The sequence below is a fragment of the Perna viridis genome, chromosome 9 (genome assembly GCF_037379345.1).
Source record: "Perna viridis isolate PV_CMFRI_1.1 ecotype Kerala chromosome 9, ASM3737934v1, whole genome shotgun sequence".
Lineage (NCBI taxonomy): Eukaryota > Metazoa > Mollusca > Bivalvia > Mytilida > Mytilidae > Perna > Perna viridis.
Genome location: NC_142453.1, coordinates 23,014,182 through 23,032,471, shown reverse-complemented (window position 1 = coordinate 23,032,471; position 18,290 = coordinate 23,014,182). Strand labels below are relative to the sequence as shown.

Sequence of the window (18,290 nt, the reverse complement as noted above, 5' to 3'; positions counted from 1 at the left end):
TCCACAGTCGCTTTTACGTTTCGACCTGTACTGATTACATTTATTTAAAATAGTAATCAAGGGAACCAAGATCGAGCAGAGATCAAATTAATATGTCATGGATATAGACTAGACAGGAAAAGCAGACACACACATGAAGAACATGAAATAACAATAACACGTACATGTTCAAAGAAACAAAAGTAAATACGCAACTCGGACTCCGTTTAAACTGGGATCAGGTGCAATAGATATATTTTGATTTTAACTTCGTTTTTATTTTTATTGTCTCTTTGAACTAAAGAGTTCAATTATGTTGTATATGACCTGCTTTAACAACTTGGCGGGTGTTTCTAGAAAAGAAGAGGACACTTACCTTACCGATGCACTGGTCCATGCTCCAAGTTTTTAGTTGAGTATGAGTTGCTCATTTACGTTTTTTACTTTGTAAGTATTATCCTAGTTACTTTATATTCTTTGTTGTGTTTGTCTGTTTTGGTAAAAAAAAACCAACTAGCTTTATTAATGGATGTGATCATTCAAAAAACAAAAAAAATATATACTTGAGTATATCGTCATGTATTTAATGAATTGGTGTCATGCAGACGTAAAAAGAAATAAAAAATAAAATAACAAAAACTTGATAAACGAGCTACATCTCTATAAAAGACGATTTTAAGACACTTTGGTTGTTCATATGACTTCAATCACTGTTCCTGCTAGGACAAATCCAGTCATGCGTTATTTACTTATGTTTGCAGTTCTCCTAATTGGGGTAAGTTTTTTTTTCAGTTACTTATAAAATTCAGCTTTTTGATTCATAGTTTACTTAATTGTATCAGAAATCGTGGTTTGATTGTTTTTTTGTTAAACAATTTCCACTATTAAAGTCTATACTGATTTCCCAAATACTCATCATGACGGTGGCAATGGCGAAAATAAAATTTGTAATAGCTGAAAATCGTATGGCGAAAATATATGAACAAAAATAATCATATGACATTATTTTCTGTTGTGGTTGTGTTTATTTCAGATACCCATTTCACCAGTATCACATGTATATATTTTAAGAAAAAAAAGCATCACTAAAAAAGGACGCATTGCTCATCCACATCTACTTGTACATTTAAAGTGCTTCTTATGTAAAAAAAATTGTAGTGATTTAAACCCTTTAAAAGTGGAATGATGAAAAAAAAAAAAAAACAAAACAAAAAAAAAAAAAAAAAAAAAAAAAAAACGGGCACATAAAATCATGATTTTACAAATATAGAATTAGTTATGCTTAAAGCAATTTCGTCAGACCATTAACTAGAATGTGAGTTTTTTCGCTTTTTAATTCAAATGCTGTGTATCTGGATTATCCTGACGATATTTTCAATCACAGCAGATTTAAGATAGTTGGTTTAGGTTCCTTGTTACTTAAATGCGTCAATGTAAACCTTTTAACACCTTTGTGATATTACATATAATAACTTCGTTGAAACTGCTATCAATCAATATAATATCACTTACCAAAAGACCGATATAAATATTTCAGTATAGTACTTGCATGGACAAAACTTCCCATTCCATGATATATAGGGTTTTTTTAATGTGGAATGGGAATGAGGGGATAGGGATAGTGTATGGGGAAATAGGATTTTGAATTTGATGCAAGTTAGTTTTAAAAGTATTTATTGATATGACAAATGTATGGTAAGGGTATATGATGTAAATATGAAGTTTATTCCATTCACTAGCTGTATATTTATCTCTGCTAGTGAGAAGACATTTACAGGCTGCCATAATCAGCAATGTTTTTTAATCCGTTCAGATATTAACCCTGCACTCAATTAAAACTTTTTTAATGACCAACTTTTTTTTAATTTTAGATAAACGCCCACTTGCCTCACATTCCATCTGGTGGCTGTTCATCAGTATGGGGTTGTCATAGACCAATATATACGGGTATGTTGATTATATATAAACAAAATATTATTAATTACTTAAGACGTAATATTTTGTATATGAACTCATCAGGTTTGACGAATTTTAAAGTTACATTACTATATTTGTACATATTTTTAAACTTAACGTTTGTCAAAATTGGCGGGTTTAACAGTGTAAAAACTTTCCGAGAGATGCCGTAACAAAAGATAGAGAGGATGTCAAGAAGGGTTACGATAAACAACTAGACATGCAATAGTAGAGATAAAGAAAAAAATGTAGATATGTGATTCAGGGGATCGTTAAATGTTGTGACGTCACAATGACTGATATCGGTCAAAAATTGTATATATGTTATTTTCTTCATAGTTTTCTCAGATGACACCCTCTACCACATAAACTTTGGGTATATGGTACATCCTTTTAGAGTGCGCGTTAGAAGAATTATATGTTACCTGATTTAAAAGCTTTATAATAACAAATGCAATTTTTTCTAACATAGAAACTATTTCCCTCAAAATAATCAAAAGTTCTTACAACCTGACACAACGTTCTTGTATTTTTGGTCATATGTATTCATCACATTATAATAAACTTCATATAAATTAAGTACTTGTTTCTAATTACCATGTAATCGTATCGTGACTGTTATGTTTGGATTTCAGTAGTAGCAGTACACCGTTCAGTAGTTGAACTCAGTAGTATATTTGGGGAAAATGTCGATTTGTCGAGCAATTTAGTACAAAGAATTTGCGTATAAGTGTAGTTCAAATTCCGAATCATGGAAATAGGCCAGCAGATAATAATTATTTATATCTTTATCACATGACATATTAATCATTTAGACTAGCTCAAATGACACATTATTTGTTAAAATAAAATGGATGTGAAATTTACGTTGGGTTGGATATATGTATATATATAAGTTAAGGCTTGAACAGTTATCCCATTTAAAATATTAAGCAATTATACAATTTTATACTTGACCAGTTCAACCGATCTAATGCAATACTGTTTTAATAGGAAGTACACATTAAAGGAACGTTCACGAGGATTTGATAAAATCATGAGGCTACATAAGATTTTTTTTAAGTATCAAAATAGGTACATATCATCCTCGGCAAAGTCTGGCATATATCTGAAACTTTATGTTTATTCCTTATTATTTGTTTTACATAAATTTTTTTTAAATTGTTAAAGGTTGTTACTACTATGGCAAATGGTATAGAATAGGAGAAACATTCAGAGCTAAAAATGGCTGTGACAAGTGTACTTGTACAATATTCCAGAAACTTAGTTGTACGACTGGAGGTTGCGGTAAGTGTTTAAAACACATTGTAGGTTTGTGAAATGCTTCATTTATGTTTAATTTCTCGTTGTAATATCCTTAATACAACAACTAAAACATTCTACTCCTTGGTGTTTAGAAGAAGTTCAAGACCATAATAATGGGTCTTTACTTGTTATTGAACTATGTCTTGAATAAACAGAGGCAAATTACTTTATGACAGCAAATGCAATTGATTCATACCACAATTAAGAAGAAGTCTTACAGCAAGCACTTACATCAAAATAGAAATTATTTCAACCGAGCAGAAATGATTGATATTATATACATTTATAAAAAAAAATAACAATGATCACTATTTTTCTTTGAAACTGATATAAGTATTTTCAACAGTATACTTTGATGAGAAATCGTTCAATAAAAAGAAACCACATTTTTTTCTTGTTTGTTGAGAAGTAAACATCAAAATTTAAAATCTTACATTAAACATTAAGGAAAACGAAAAATGACAGAAGACAAAGGGTCTCACTTACCACTAGCGTTATCATTACGTTGTATGATAAAAATATAATTTTAACTGTGAATACTCAGGACAATTGACATTGTAAAGTTGCATACTATTGGGAAGCTGGGGAAAATCAGGCTTCAAAATTATCATGCAAATAGTACGATGATCCTAGAAATTCTTCACAAAATTTACTTGAATAAGTTATACTGTAAGTCCACACTTTAACCTTTTCTACTAATTGACAGCATGGAGGCAAAATACCCCCACCAGAAAACAATATTCGTACACCTTTGAAGTAAACTCAAAGTATGATTTTAAAGTACACATTCTCAGGTGTATTGGACTGTTATTGATCAGAATACACACAAATAATACACTTACAATTTATAGATCTAGATTCAGTATGTTCTTGGTTCTACATCGGGGAGTGGCCATTTGACCCAGAAGTGGTTTGTAAGACCTAGGCTTAAGCTTTAGTTGCCTCCCTTTTTTGAAATATGAATTAATAGAATTTTGAAAAGTAAACTTATCGAGTTTCCCAACAAGTAAAATTGACTCCATTTTTTTTCATTGAATTGTAGTTGAAAGTCTAATTTTATTGACAGGTCTTAATTTTTTGTTGGTATATATGTGGTTTATGATGTCTAGGTTACTGACATACATATAGAAGAAAGCTATACAGTCATTTTATATTTTGATTACAGGAAATATCATAAGTACAAAATGTCAAGTAAAATTACTTTTTGACACATTGTAGATAAACATATCATTTTTTTTTATTTTTTAGCCGTCTATGGAGGAGGATAAAGACATATAAGATTATGAGACGATAACAAAATAAATGTATGGTCTACTTACTTTTTTCTCTTCTTCAATTAACGTTTCTAAATTATGGTTAAACAAAATTCTTATGTAGAACAGTACTATACGGACCGTTAAACTGTTATAACAAACAGCTATGTAAAGTATGAAAAAGAAATGCGCTGAAAGATATAAAAATATCAGTTATTCAACCAAGTTAAAATAGGAACTTAAGCAAAGTTTATACATATCTTTAATTACTGTGTATAAACTAAATAAATCCAACATGCCATTCCGAAATATGGGCTTTAACGTACAATCCTTACTCAAAAGACATTTTCTTCAAAGATAAACATACTATAAGACCATTATAATTACATGTACCACTTGTGTAAAGTTTGAAAATTATAGAACAAGTGGTTCTCAAGCGATAGTTTGCCATGTGAAAAAGTTCAATAAAAACATAAAAAAGGCCCATAACTCTGGAGTAGCAATCAAGGGAACAGAGATTCTAGCGGAAATCAAAAGAATGTAATCCAGGGGCAAAGACCAGACATGAAAACAGGCACACACAACAAAGAACATGAACAAGCCAAAAAATAAAGAAAAACTATGACACATTAAACAAATTGAAAATTATAACAGCAAGTTCTCCAAAAAGTATACAGACCGATAGACTATAAAACAAAAAAACATTTGTAGAAAATGTGAAAATGTTTGAACAATTATGAAAAGTTTGATGTTCATTGACCAAGCAGTTCTCAAGCGATTGCGCGACATGTGAACAAAAGTCCAATAAATAAAACGAAAAATTCACATAACTCTTTAATTAAATATCAAAATTCAAAAAGTATACAGACCATTTATCCATTGTAACAAATACTTTTATAAAGTTTCCTGTATATCAAACAAAATGTTCTGAACTTACGGTGCGACATTTGAACTAAGTCGTACATTTGAAAACCGCAATACAAGTACGAGTAGTCCTTGAAAGGCGTACAAAACACAAGTTACGATGGAATATTCATGGTTATTGGTTTTGTTCAATTTGATAAAATATTTAAATTGTCAGTGTACATTTTTAAAATTCAGTGAAAAAATAAGACAGATCGTCAAAGCAACTCCAATATAGAAAAACCCCAGCACTGCACGGTCATTACCGTAAAGACACTCTATGTTCATCAAAGGCCACGGCAACGCACTGTATTTCGAGGCATTGTTGGCAAGTGCCTTGGAGGTTTTAGATATCTTCACTCGCCAAATGGATTGGATTTCGGAATCATCTCACCCGTCCTTTCGTTCGTCCGAATCATTTCGTTGCATTTATTATATAAGTTTTTAATTGATGGATCGATTTTAACTTTTGTGTATTCAAAAGGCCACTTGGTTACAAACAATTTTGTTTGCTGTCTGAAATCAACAAATTATATTTCATTTTGTTCTAACCACAAGGAATGATAAAGAATGTTTATGTTTAAAAATGGCGGTTCCCACTTCATGGATTGATTAAAAGTGGTTGTGTGTCTGAACAAAGATAAATCACGAATTGTTAGCAATGTCTGTCTAATATCAACTTCTTGTACGAATGGAAGTATAACTAGCACGACAAACGTCAACTCTATGTTATTATGTTCATTTTGGTCTGTCATAAAATTCTAGATGCATATCACTCTTTTGAGCTATAGGATCAAACTATTGATTAATAAAATGTATGCAAGTTATTACATTTTCATTTGCTGGGTATCAGGCTTCAGCACTGGATATTTACTTGGCTTCTTTATTTAATGCAAAATAGTTTAACAAGTTTCCTTATCTGCTTTGACTTTTTTCTTATAAAAATAAGAGAATATTTTAAAAGTGATAATAAGATGTGAGTTACTCCAATGTTTTACAATTTGTTAAAGAATTTGACTACTTCTTTGTTTCCAAAAAAACGCGGCGCATTACCTACATCAGTATCAATTCAGATCGGAGATCAGATTAGTTACCAGAGCCTGAAGATTCGTTAAGACTGATAGCTTCTGCAAATATCTTTTAAACCGCAGTAGGTAAATATATCAACTCTGGTTAACTCTATTTAGCTGTAAATACAAAGACCTAGGTTCCCTTTTCTGTTGATGTAATCTCTCTGAAGTTTCTTTCAAAAAGTCCTAAGTGTCGTGTACCAAAGTTCCTAAAATCCCGACTCGAAAACATTATACATTGTTGTTACTCCAAAGAAGACGGTGCACGTAGATACTGACATGTAGTTCTTGATAGAAATTTTTCATACTTTGTAAAAACAAAAAAACGATTTTAAATCAGATAATCTTTCAAATATACCGACGAAGATGCTGGAATGATGCAATATTTTATCGACCAATTAATTAAATCCAGTGTAGTGGACGCATTTTTCAACAAACGTTTGGCATTCCAGTGCGAAGAAATTGTACACATCTCTTCGGCACCTGAGTTTTCATATCATACGTTATGCCAGAGTTAGTCGTAATTATGCAAATTCTTTGTACCGCGCTAGACTTCTTACAATGAGGCTTCTGGAAGAGGGTTATGTTGCTACAAATTTGAAGTAATCACTGCAAACGTTTAACGGTAGAAATCATGAACTCGTGGATCATTCCATCTGCCTCAAAAGAAAGGGGGAGTACTGCATGTCATAGTTTTTCTTTCCTCTTTCATATACTCTTGACTTAATTATTTATCAGCACATTGGTGAGTGTTTCTAGAAAAACTGAAACGATTGCTCAATCAGACTGTCTCCCCTGTCCCCCCATGCTCCCATGTTTTATTGGAGTTCGAGTTTCTCATTTACTGATGTTGCATTGAAAGCATAATTTTGGTTATTTAATGTTCTCAGTTTTGTATTTTCTGTGTCTGGATTTTGACCCTGAAATTCACCATGCTGATTTCCGCTAGAATTTTGGTTCCCTTTATTACTGTTTACGCCATGGAGCAACTAAATTGGTTTTAATTAACAAGAAACTATTTCTTTAAGAAAGCCTTATGTGCTGAATGGACGTTGCCACAGACGAACGAAATGTTCACAATACGGATTTAAAAGTCATTTGTCGTATAGTTTGGTCAAAAGTTTTCCTTTACTATCCATCTCTAATGATTGCTTAAGTTTAAAACATAAGTTTAAGAAAGCTCCTTCTATAGATGAGAAAATAAGCGGGAAAATGACAGTTCGGCGACCTCTAAATTTCCGTTTTGAAATATGAAGGAATGTCAGTTAAGAGTTCTTTATGTAAAGTTATAAGACATTTTATTTTATTTTACCAGGATTTTAAAATTTGGCGAAATATGGAAAATTCCCTAGAGAATCAAAATAAAATATAGTAAAATATTGGCTTAATAAGGCTGAATTATCTCAAAATCAAGTTCGATGATCTACGCTTACCGTACCGGTGCACCTCGTCCATGCTCCCAGTTTTTAGTGGAGTCCGAGTTGCTCATTTGCTTTTGTTACTTTGTCTTGGACAAATGCTTTCCTTTACGCTCATGCAGTTACTAGTATTTAATCTCTTTGTGTTGTAAAGATATTTTTTTAACAAAAAGTGAAACAAAATACGACAGAAAAAATAAAAAAATCTGTCTTCGACGTGAACGAGATTCCGGATTTCTGTTCACAAACATAATCGGTTATATGACATGAATATTGTGAATTTCGCTGTGTTTTCAAAGTGTATTATCTCTTCATTAGAAAAAGAAAACACTCTAAACATTCACAAAGAATTAATAAAAAAGTAGTGCACAAGAATTGGAATGTTCACGTTTCGCCAACATTTTAATTTTTTTCATCGAATTATACTCATAAAACACAAGTCAAATCAACCACATAGAAACTTTGAGTAAGTCGGTCAATGAGTGCTAAGGCTACATCAATTTTCAAAGACCCGATCTAGCAAAAACATTGTCTACTAAACATAACAAATATGTTGTCGTACCAGCCGACAAAGCCCAAAACAACATTGTTTTTGTCTGCAAAACGTTTTATATCCAATGTTTATCATGAGAGGTAGACGTAGAAAATAATAACAATGACAAGACCTATACTGCAACCACTCTCTCCAAAGAAGAGATTATGGAAAATCATAAATCTGTGTTATCCTCTTTTGGTCTCTCTACCAGGGACGATGGTTATGATTTACCATCTTTGTTTTTCCAAAAAAAAAAGATGGTACACTTAGATACAAATATATAGTTCTTGGTAGAGATTTCTCATACTTTATAACAAATAATTCCAAAGCATCTTCCAAATACACAGAGGAAGATGTTTACAAAATGTTTGAATTTTTAATCGACAACATATTTGTCCAGTGTGGTGGACGTGTTTTTCAACAAACGGTCGGCATTCCAATGGGAACAAATTGTGCTCCTTTACTTGCTGACCTATTCCATTACTCTTGTGAGGCTGACTTTTTAGCTGATCTGATCAAAAAGAAAGAATATCGTTTGGCTAGATCCTTTAATCTCAGTTTCCGCTATATAGATGACGTATTATCTTTAAACAATCCTAATTTCGGGGATTTGATACATCGCATCTACCCAAAAGAACTTGAGATAAAGGATACTACAGACACTGTAGTATATTAGAAGGATAATTTGGAATTATTTTTTTTTACAAAATTTGAGGAATCTCTACACAGAACTATTCATTTGTATCTAGGTGTACCATCTTTTTGGAGAAACAGGGACATATAATGTTTTTTGAGTCGGGATTTTTACTGAGTATGAGGAATAATGGCTACAAATAAAGCCTTATGCTATATGAAAGGTTTTCAAAGCTGATGGTACATTTTGCAGATCCAGCTATGTAACGTTGTTTGTATGGATTCTTGTGAAATTTCGAAATCCAGTACATAGACGGTAAGTCATTATCATCTCGAAATCTTAAAAATAGGTTTCGTCAAGTCATTTTTACACTAAGAGTCGTTTCGTCCAAACCAGAGCATTTTGAGGAAAGGCCGTTGCCATGGCAATGGACAACGGGCAACATATTGCCGATTTGTCCACAAAATTATTTTGCCTGTGGAACTCATTGTACAAGTTTCTGGCCACCCTTCTTTCTGAGATATCACGGTCTCCATTATTTTGACCTTCCCTTTTTATTTCAAAATGGTCGATTTTTTTTTCGAAATTTAAAAACCTGAAAGTACAACTTAAGATAGGATGTATGTCTGTGTAGTGTTGTAAGTGTCCGTTATCGCATAAAAATGCATGTACAAAATTTTGGAGAGGAAAGTGACATAATAAAAAAAATAATAAAAAGAAATAGAACAAAATCAATAAGGTTCCCAAATTTCGTATGAGGATCGATTATAATAACAAGAATTGCCATTGTGTGAAATAGCGAATGTCTCTCCGATGACAATTTAAGTCTCCAATTGTTTTACCGTATTATTATGGGTGTTCAACTTTGTAAACGTACTAATTTTCAAACTTCTAGCCAATCAGGTTACAAGGATATTCCAATGTCCTAGATTGTGACCTATGGCAGTCATTTCAAAACGGCTGCATTTGGCACAAATTTTGCGTAGATTCCGATATCTGAATATTACCACGTTTCATTACAATTGGTCAAAAAATAAAGTGGTAATGACTGTGGGAAAAATAATTTTGTTATTTTCAGTTTTTGCCATGACAAGAAACAACATATCGATTAACTGTTTTGTTTAATTTCATTAAGCTCATTGAACAGTTCCACTATAAAAAATTGCAAGTTTTTAGCCACATAATTTAATTGTATCGTGCATTTATTATGAAATAAAGCAAATCAAAAGGGGTCCTTTTTTGTTTTGGGAGACCTAATAAAGAAATTGCAACCAAACACATATTATTTTATATTTATTTCCAAAGATTCACAGTCGCTTTTACGTTTCGACCTGTACTGTTTATATTTATGTAAAATAGTAATCAAGGGAACCATGATCGAGCAGAAATCCAATTAATATAAGTCATGGGTATAGACAAGACAGGAAAAACACACACATTCAAGAAGAACATGAAATAACATGAAATAACACTAACAAGTACAAAGAAACAAAAGTAAATAAGTAAATAAGTTTACTAGACCAAATTTATCTTGGCATTTCTCGAGTGTTATTGTTATCAGCCAAGAAAATCTTTGGTCCACAATTTAATTATAAAATCCAGATCGTTTAGCTTCAAGTCCTTACGTATACAATTACTTTTGCACTCTTATAAATCAAGTGTATGCGCAGAAAAGAAAAACAAACTTTTGCGTAATTTGTTTCGGTCTAAAAATAACTAACTTTATTAATGGAAGTGATTAGTCAAAACAGATGATATACTTGAGTATATCGTCATGCATTTAATGAAATGATGTGATGCATAAGAAGAAGAAGTAAAAAATAAAATACAAAAACTTGATAAATGAGCTACAACGCTATATAAGACGAATTAAGTCTGATAGACACTTTGATTGTTCATTAGACTTCAATCACTGCTCCTGATGGGAAACATCCAGTCATGCGTCATATATTTATGTTTGCAGTTCTCCTAATTAGGGTAAGTTTTTTTTCAGTTACTTATAAAATTCAGCATCTTGATTCATAGTTTATTCAATTGTATCAGCAATCGTGGTTTGATTTTTTTTTTTAACAATTTCCATTGCTAAGTCTAAAATGTTTTCCCGAATACTTATCATGACGGTGGCATTGGCGAAAACAAAATTTGTAATAGCTGAAAATCGTATGGCGAAAATATATCAACAAAAATCATCATATGACATTATTTTCTGTTATGGCTGTGTTTATTTCAGATACCCATTTCACCAGTATTACATGTATATAATTTAAGAAAAAAAAGCATCACTAAAAAAAGACGCAATGCGCATCCACATCTGCTTGTACATTGAAAGTGCTTCTTATGTCAAAAAAATATTTTTGTAGTGATTTAAACCCTTCAAAAGTGGAATGCTTTTTGTTTATACACGGGCACATTCAATCATGATATTACAAATATAGAATTAGTTATGCTTAAAGCAATGTCATCAGATTGTCAACTAGAATGTTTGTTTCTTTGTTTTTCCCGTTTTAATTCAAATGCTGTGTATCTGGGTTAGCCTAACGATATTTTCAATCACAGCAGATTTTTGCTTGTTCCTTGTAACTTAAAAGCGTCAATGTACAACTTTTAACGTCTTTGTGATATGACATATAAAGAACCTTGTTGTAACTGCTATCCATCAAGATATAAATACATCAGTAAAGTATGCATGGACAAAACTTCCCATTCCATAATATATGGGGTTTTTGGAATGTGGAATGGGTATGAGGGGATAGGGATAGTGTATGGAGAAATAGGATTTTGAATTTGGAGGAAATCAGTTTTAAAAGTATTTGTTGATATGACAAATGTATAACAGTTAATTAAAAAAAAAGTTTTGATGCAAAAGAATTTAAAATTAATACATAATTCAATTTTAAAAGGTAAATCTTTGATTAAGAATAATGCGCTGTGGATCATTTGGGGATGAGATTTTTCCATCAGGAATTGGGAAATCTTTTTGGGGAATTGGGATCCGCACAATGGAGAATAGGGAATGGTATATGATATAAATATGAAATTCATTCCATTCACTGGCTGTATATTTATCTCTGCTAGTGAAAACACATCTACAGGCTGCCATAATCAGCACTTTTTTTAAACCTGTTCAAATATTAACACTGCACTCAGTTAAAACATTTTTAATGGCAAACTATTCTTTTTTTTAAATTTTAGACAAACGCCCACTTGCCTCACATTCCATCTGGTGCCTGTTCATCAGTATGGGGTTGTCATAGAAAAATATATATGTGTATGTTAATTACATATGAAAACAAATATTATAAATTACCTAAGATAGGACATAATATTCTGTGTATGAACTCATCATGTAAGTTACATACTATATTTGTACACATTTTGTATTCGCACGTACGTGAACTTGAATGAGTTGAATTCTGGTTTCGCATAGTTTTGAGGCTGGAAACTACCACAAATGTCAATATGAGGGTCTCTGGTTTGAGAACTTACGACGATCGTAGTTTATACGGCTCGTAGAACCAATTTTACTACATACAATTTAAACTTATCATTTGTCAAAATTGGAGAGTTTAACAGTGTACAAACTTTCCGAGAAATGCCGCAACAATATCTAGAGAATTTCAAGAAGGGTTGCGATAAACTACTAGCCACGCAATTGTAGGGATAAACAAAAGATGTAGCAATGTGATATAGGGGATCGTTAAAGGTTGTGACGTCACAATATTTGATATGGGTAAAAAATTATATATGTTATTTTCTTAATAGTTTTCTGAGATGACACCCTCTACCATATACTCTATGGGTATATGGTACATCCTTTTAGAGTGCACATCAGAAGAATTATATGTTATCCTGATTTAAAATCTTTAATAACAAATGCAACTGGTGGTCCCTTTCTAACATAGAAACTATTTTCCACCAAAATAATCAAAAGTTCATATTACCTGACACAACGTTCTTGTATTTCAGGTCATATATATTCATCATATTATAATAAAACCACTTCATATAAATTATGTACTTGTTACTTCTTACCATGTCATCGTATCGTGACTGTTATGTTTGAATTTCACTAGGAACAGTACACCTTAAAGAAGTTGAAAATAGATGGGGCGATGGGGAATGGGGCAATGGAGAATGTGGCATTGAGAATAGGGTAAATGAATAGGGAATGGGGCGAGGGAATAATTTTGATTGATCAATCAAACAAATTGTTCTGCATTTTTCCGCCAGCAACGTACCTATCATAATTTAAAAAAAAAGAAAGGAAAGCTTGTTTTAGAGTAATATTTAATGATTGCAGGTATCACAGTTCATTATTCATTGAAATTTGTATATTAAGCGGAAGTACGTTTGTACAATAATTAATTCTGATGTCTAGGTTACACACATACATATAGAAGAAAGCTATCCAGTCATTTTAGATTTTGAAAACATAAAATGTCATTAGCACAAAATGTGAAGTCAAATTACTTATTGACACATTGAAAATAAACACATGTATCTTTTTTTATTTTTTAGCCGTCTATAGTGGAGGATAAAGATATAGCAGATTATGAGACGATAACAGATTTAAAAATGTATGATCTACTTACTTTTTTCTCTTCAATTAATGTTTCTAAATTCTGGTTAGTCAAAATTGTCATGTAGAACAGTATACGGACCGTTATAACAAACAGATGTATAACGTGTGAAAAAAAAATGTACCGATAGATATAAAATATCAGTTATTCAACCATGTTAAAACAGTAACTTAAGCAAAGTTTATACATATCGTTAATGACTGAGTAGAAACTAAATTAAATCCAACATGCCATTCCGAAATATGGGATGAAACGTACAGTCCTAACTCTAAAAGGCATTTATTTTCTCCAAAGATAAACATACATTATAATTACCACTTGTGTAAAGGTTGAAAATCATTGAACAAGCGGTTCCCAAGCGATAGTCTGGGATGTGAAAAAGTCCAATAAAAACTTAAAAAGTCCCATAACTCTGAAGTAGTAATCAAGGGAACCAAGATTATAGCGGAAATCAAACGAATGTAATCCAGAGGCAAAGACCAAACATGGAAACAGGCACACACAACGAAGAACATAAAAAGCCAAAATTAAGAAAAACTGTGACACATTGAACAAATTGAAAATGATAATAGCAAGTTCTCCAAAACGTATACAGACCGGTAGACTATAAAACAAAAACACTTATATAAATTTTGAAAATTATTGAACGATTATGAAAGGTTCGATGTTCATTGAACAAGCAGTTCTCAAGCGATTGCGTGACATGTGAACACAAATCCAATAACTGAAAATAAATAAAACGAAAAACTCACATAACTCTGTAATTAAATGTCAAAGTTCAAAAAGTATACAAACCATTAACCATTGTAACAAATACTGTCATAAAGTTTTCAGTTAATCAAACAAACTTCTATACTTACGGTGCGACATTTTAATTACGTCAGACTTTTTGTAAACCACAATACATGTACGAATAGCTTTAAGTCTTTAAAAGGCGTACACAACACAAATTATGATGGAATGTTCACGATTATAATGGTAAGTTTTGTTCAATTTGATAAAATATTTCAATTGTCAATTTGAAAATTCAGTGGAAAAATAAGAGAAATCTTCAAACTTAGACCAAAGCAGCTCCAATACAAAAAAAACCACATTTCTGCACTGTCATTACCCTTAAACTCTATTTGTTCATCGAAGGCCACGACAACGCACTACTTCTCGAGGAATTGTTGGCAAGTGCTTTGGAGGTTCTAGATATCCTCACTCGTTAATGGATTGTATTTCGGAATCACCTCACCCGTCCATGCGTTCGTCCGAATCATTTCGTTGCATTTATCATAATATTATAAGTTTTCAATTGATGGATCGATTTTAACTTTTGTGTATTCAAAAGGCATATTGATTACAAACGAGTTTGGTTTCTGTCTGAAATCAACAAACTGTATTTCTAACCACAAGGAATGATACAGAACGTTTTTGTTTAAAAATACCGGTTCCCACTTCATGGTTTGATTAAAATTGGTTGTGTGTCTGAACAAAGATGAATCGTGCATTGTTAGCAATGTCTGTCTCATATCAGCTTCTTGTACGAATGGGAGAATAACTAGCACGACAAACGTCAACTCTACGTTATTATGTTCATTTTGGTCTGTCATAAAATTCTAGATGCCTATCACTCTTTTGAGTCATAGGATCAAACTATTGATGAAAAAAATGCATGCATATTATTATATTTTCATTTGCTGGGTATCAGGCTTCAGCGCTGGATATTTACTTGGCTTCTTTATATAATGCAAAATAGTTTAATACGTTTCCTGATTTGTGTTGAATTTTTTCTTATAAAAAAAGAGAGAACTTTAAAAGTGATAATAATATGTGAGGAACTCAATTGTGTTACAATTTGTTGATGAATTTAACCGCATTAACTCCTAAAATCCCGACACAAAAACATTATACATTGTTGTTACTCCATAAAAAAAAAGACGGTGCACCTAGATAGTGGCATGTAGTTCTTGATAGAGATTCGTCATACTTTGTAAAAAAACAAAAAAAAAAAAAAACGATTTTCAATTAAATAATCTTTCAAATATACCTACGAAGATGCTGGAATGCTGCAATATTTTATCGACAAATAAATTAAATCCAGTGTGGTGGACACATTTTTCAACAGACGGTTGGCATTCCAGTGGAAACAAATTGTACACATCTCTTTGGCACCTGAGTTTTCATATCATACGTTATGCCAGAGTTAGTCGTAATTATGCAAATTCTTTGTACCGCGGTAGACTTCTTACCATTAGGCTTCTGGGGTTAATAGTTTGCGGAATTGGCTTTGACGTTTTTAGACAGACAACTAAATTTCGTCAAAATAAGAAAATCGATATACGTCATTCAATAATAAGATTGAATGTTATCAATACTATTTAAACGAAAATATTTTGCTTGACATCACTTTTAATTGATAATACTGCCTTAAATATTTACGATCTAACGAACAGAAATAACAAACAGCCACTAATAAAACAACTTTCAAAATAAAGAATACAACGAGAAATCAGTATGCTAACTCTTTTCCATTTTTTTTGTTTATATTTCCGAACACGTTAGTGACCATGTTATGGTATATCTTGATTGTTTTATATATATAGGAGGCAACTATAGCTAAAGCCTATGTTTTTGGTCATTTCTGTCACATATATTTTTCTTTCCTAGTTGAAATATAACCTTTAGAAAAAAAAACAATTTTTTCAATATTCATTTACAATGATAAATTACAGATTACAGACAAATTGTATTAACAAGTCAATTTTGCATATATCACACGCATATCAAATCCTGTTTCTGCTCTTTTTTTGTATATTATTTTGGTACAGAAGAAAGTTTGTTAACGGGAGTATTTGATCATTGAGTATTCAGAGCACATTTTTATCTTTATCAGTTTTGATATATTTGAACGTTTATTTACATAATACCATGATATAACTCGGTGAACAGCCCGGCGGATGTTTCGTCACAAAAGGTAGGAGATGGTCATCCTTCCAATGCCTCTTGTTCAAGCTTTTAGTGGATCCGGGTAGATCTTACGTTCTTTTTGTATTGTTTTACATGACTTGTGATACATGATTTAACATACATTGTTTTGTCTTTTTTGCTTGGTATAGTCCTTGTCTTTTTATTATGGTGTTCCAATTTCTGATAATAATCTTCTTGATTTAGCCAAATAGGCGGTACAACTTTTTTAAAGTTGTTCAAACAGATAAATGTCCTTTGGATGTACTGTAGACGTATTAATTTTCTTGGTTTCTGAGAAGTCAACATATTCGCGGGTATTAATTTTCCCGGTTTACAAAGTTGGTAAAAAAGTTTTCAAAAGTCTCGGCAGTGTGTGATTCCTATTTTATCAGTTATTTTACTTTTAATATTTCAATAAACTAAAATACATTAATAGCGGCCTTTAATACGACAAAAAATTGGCAAGTCCACATGTATAGTTTCCTCTGACCATTTTAATATAACAGTGTATTAGTGTATTTTTATTTAAAACTTGAAAGAACTCACTTAATTGCCCAAGCTGTAGCTTATTGAAGGGATGAACTTTTGACACTTCAATTGCATGTTTACGGATTAACTTTTTATTGACAGTAATCAGCTTATGTATTTATCGGTAACCTATTATCGGTTATTACCTGTAGTGTGTGATAGCCATTACATTCTGTTTTTGTGAATAGAATGTTTGCACAGTATTGATTTCTATTCTTTGATGTGACATGTAAAAAAGATCATGAATTTAGAAATTATAACCCACACGCATTTACCGTATATGTTTTTTATAATAGACTTAGTGTGACTTGATTGCATTGAAAGATACTACCCTTACATAAACGATGTTTCTATTCAACATTGTGGAAACAACAATATAACGGTCAAAATACTTAATAATTTGAATACATTTTCGCGGGTACAAATTTCCGCGATCTTGAGGCAACCGCAAAAATAGCCAAAATTAGTACACCGCCAAAATTAATACGTTTACAGTAATCGTCATAACTGTCATCAGTTTGTTTTCTCCGGGTAGGCAGTTTTAAAGAAGCATACCAAATAAGAGCCATGTAGTTAATCTCAATTACGGAAGAGAAAACGTTTTTGAGTACTCATACAAATTAGTATATCTGATACAAAAGAAACCTACAAAACCTTATATTGATTAAAGACTGGCTTCCTGGTATCTAACAATTTGATAGCTTTCACTCGAAGTTCGAGTGGGTACACCTTTCGTTCTGTTGTCGCCATTCTTTGACTATCTAAAACTTTCAAAATTAATTCTCGTAAGTTACGTAATTATATGTAGTTAAACCGAAATTACCGATAATTCTGACCAAAGAATCCAGTTATAGTTTTTCCACTGGTGGATTAAGTTGCAATGTAAATCGTTTATTAGACCAATTTAAAATCCGCCAGAAAAGGTTCCTAGGTATTTGGCAGGGGGTGGGGTCCTTTAATAGTATAAAATATATCATGAAAACTCACAGGAGGGTCAACAAGGCTTGTAAGACAGAAAATTGTAAACATAGAGTTGATCGTAAAGGCTGCAGATCAAAATGATAACCAGACAAGTCCAATAATTACAGTGTGATTTCCGATCAATGAATTGTAAAGCTTTTAGTTGTTGAAATTCATTTGATGTGCATCAGTAGAGATAATAACGTAATGTTTTAAT

The 18,290-nt window shown here is 31.8% G+C and overlaps 1 long non-coding RNA gene across 2 annotated transcripts; it reads left to right on the top strand.

Moving 5' to 3' along the window:
- The first annotated feature begins 686 nt into the window (after positions 1 to 686).
- On the top strand, positions 687 to 14,169 carry LOC148607381 (uncharacterized). 2 transcript variants are annotated; one of them, XR_015915230.1, is made up of 4 exons: positions 687 to 754; positions 1,851 to 1,926; positions 3,106 to 3,222; positions 13,572 to 14,169. It is a non-coding gene; the product is annotated as an uncharacterized LOC148607381 (long non-coding RNA). The 2 variants fall into 2 exon arrangements; XR_015915229.1 differs by lacking the exon at positions 13,572 to 14,169 and adding an exon at positions 4,489 to 4,558.
- The last annotated feature ends 4,121 nt before the right edge of the window (positions 14,170 to 18,290 follow it).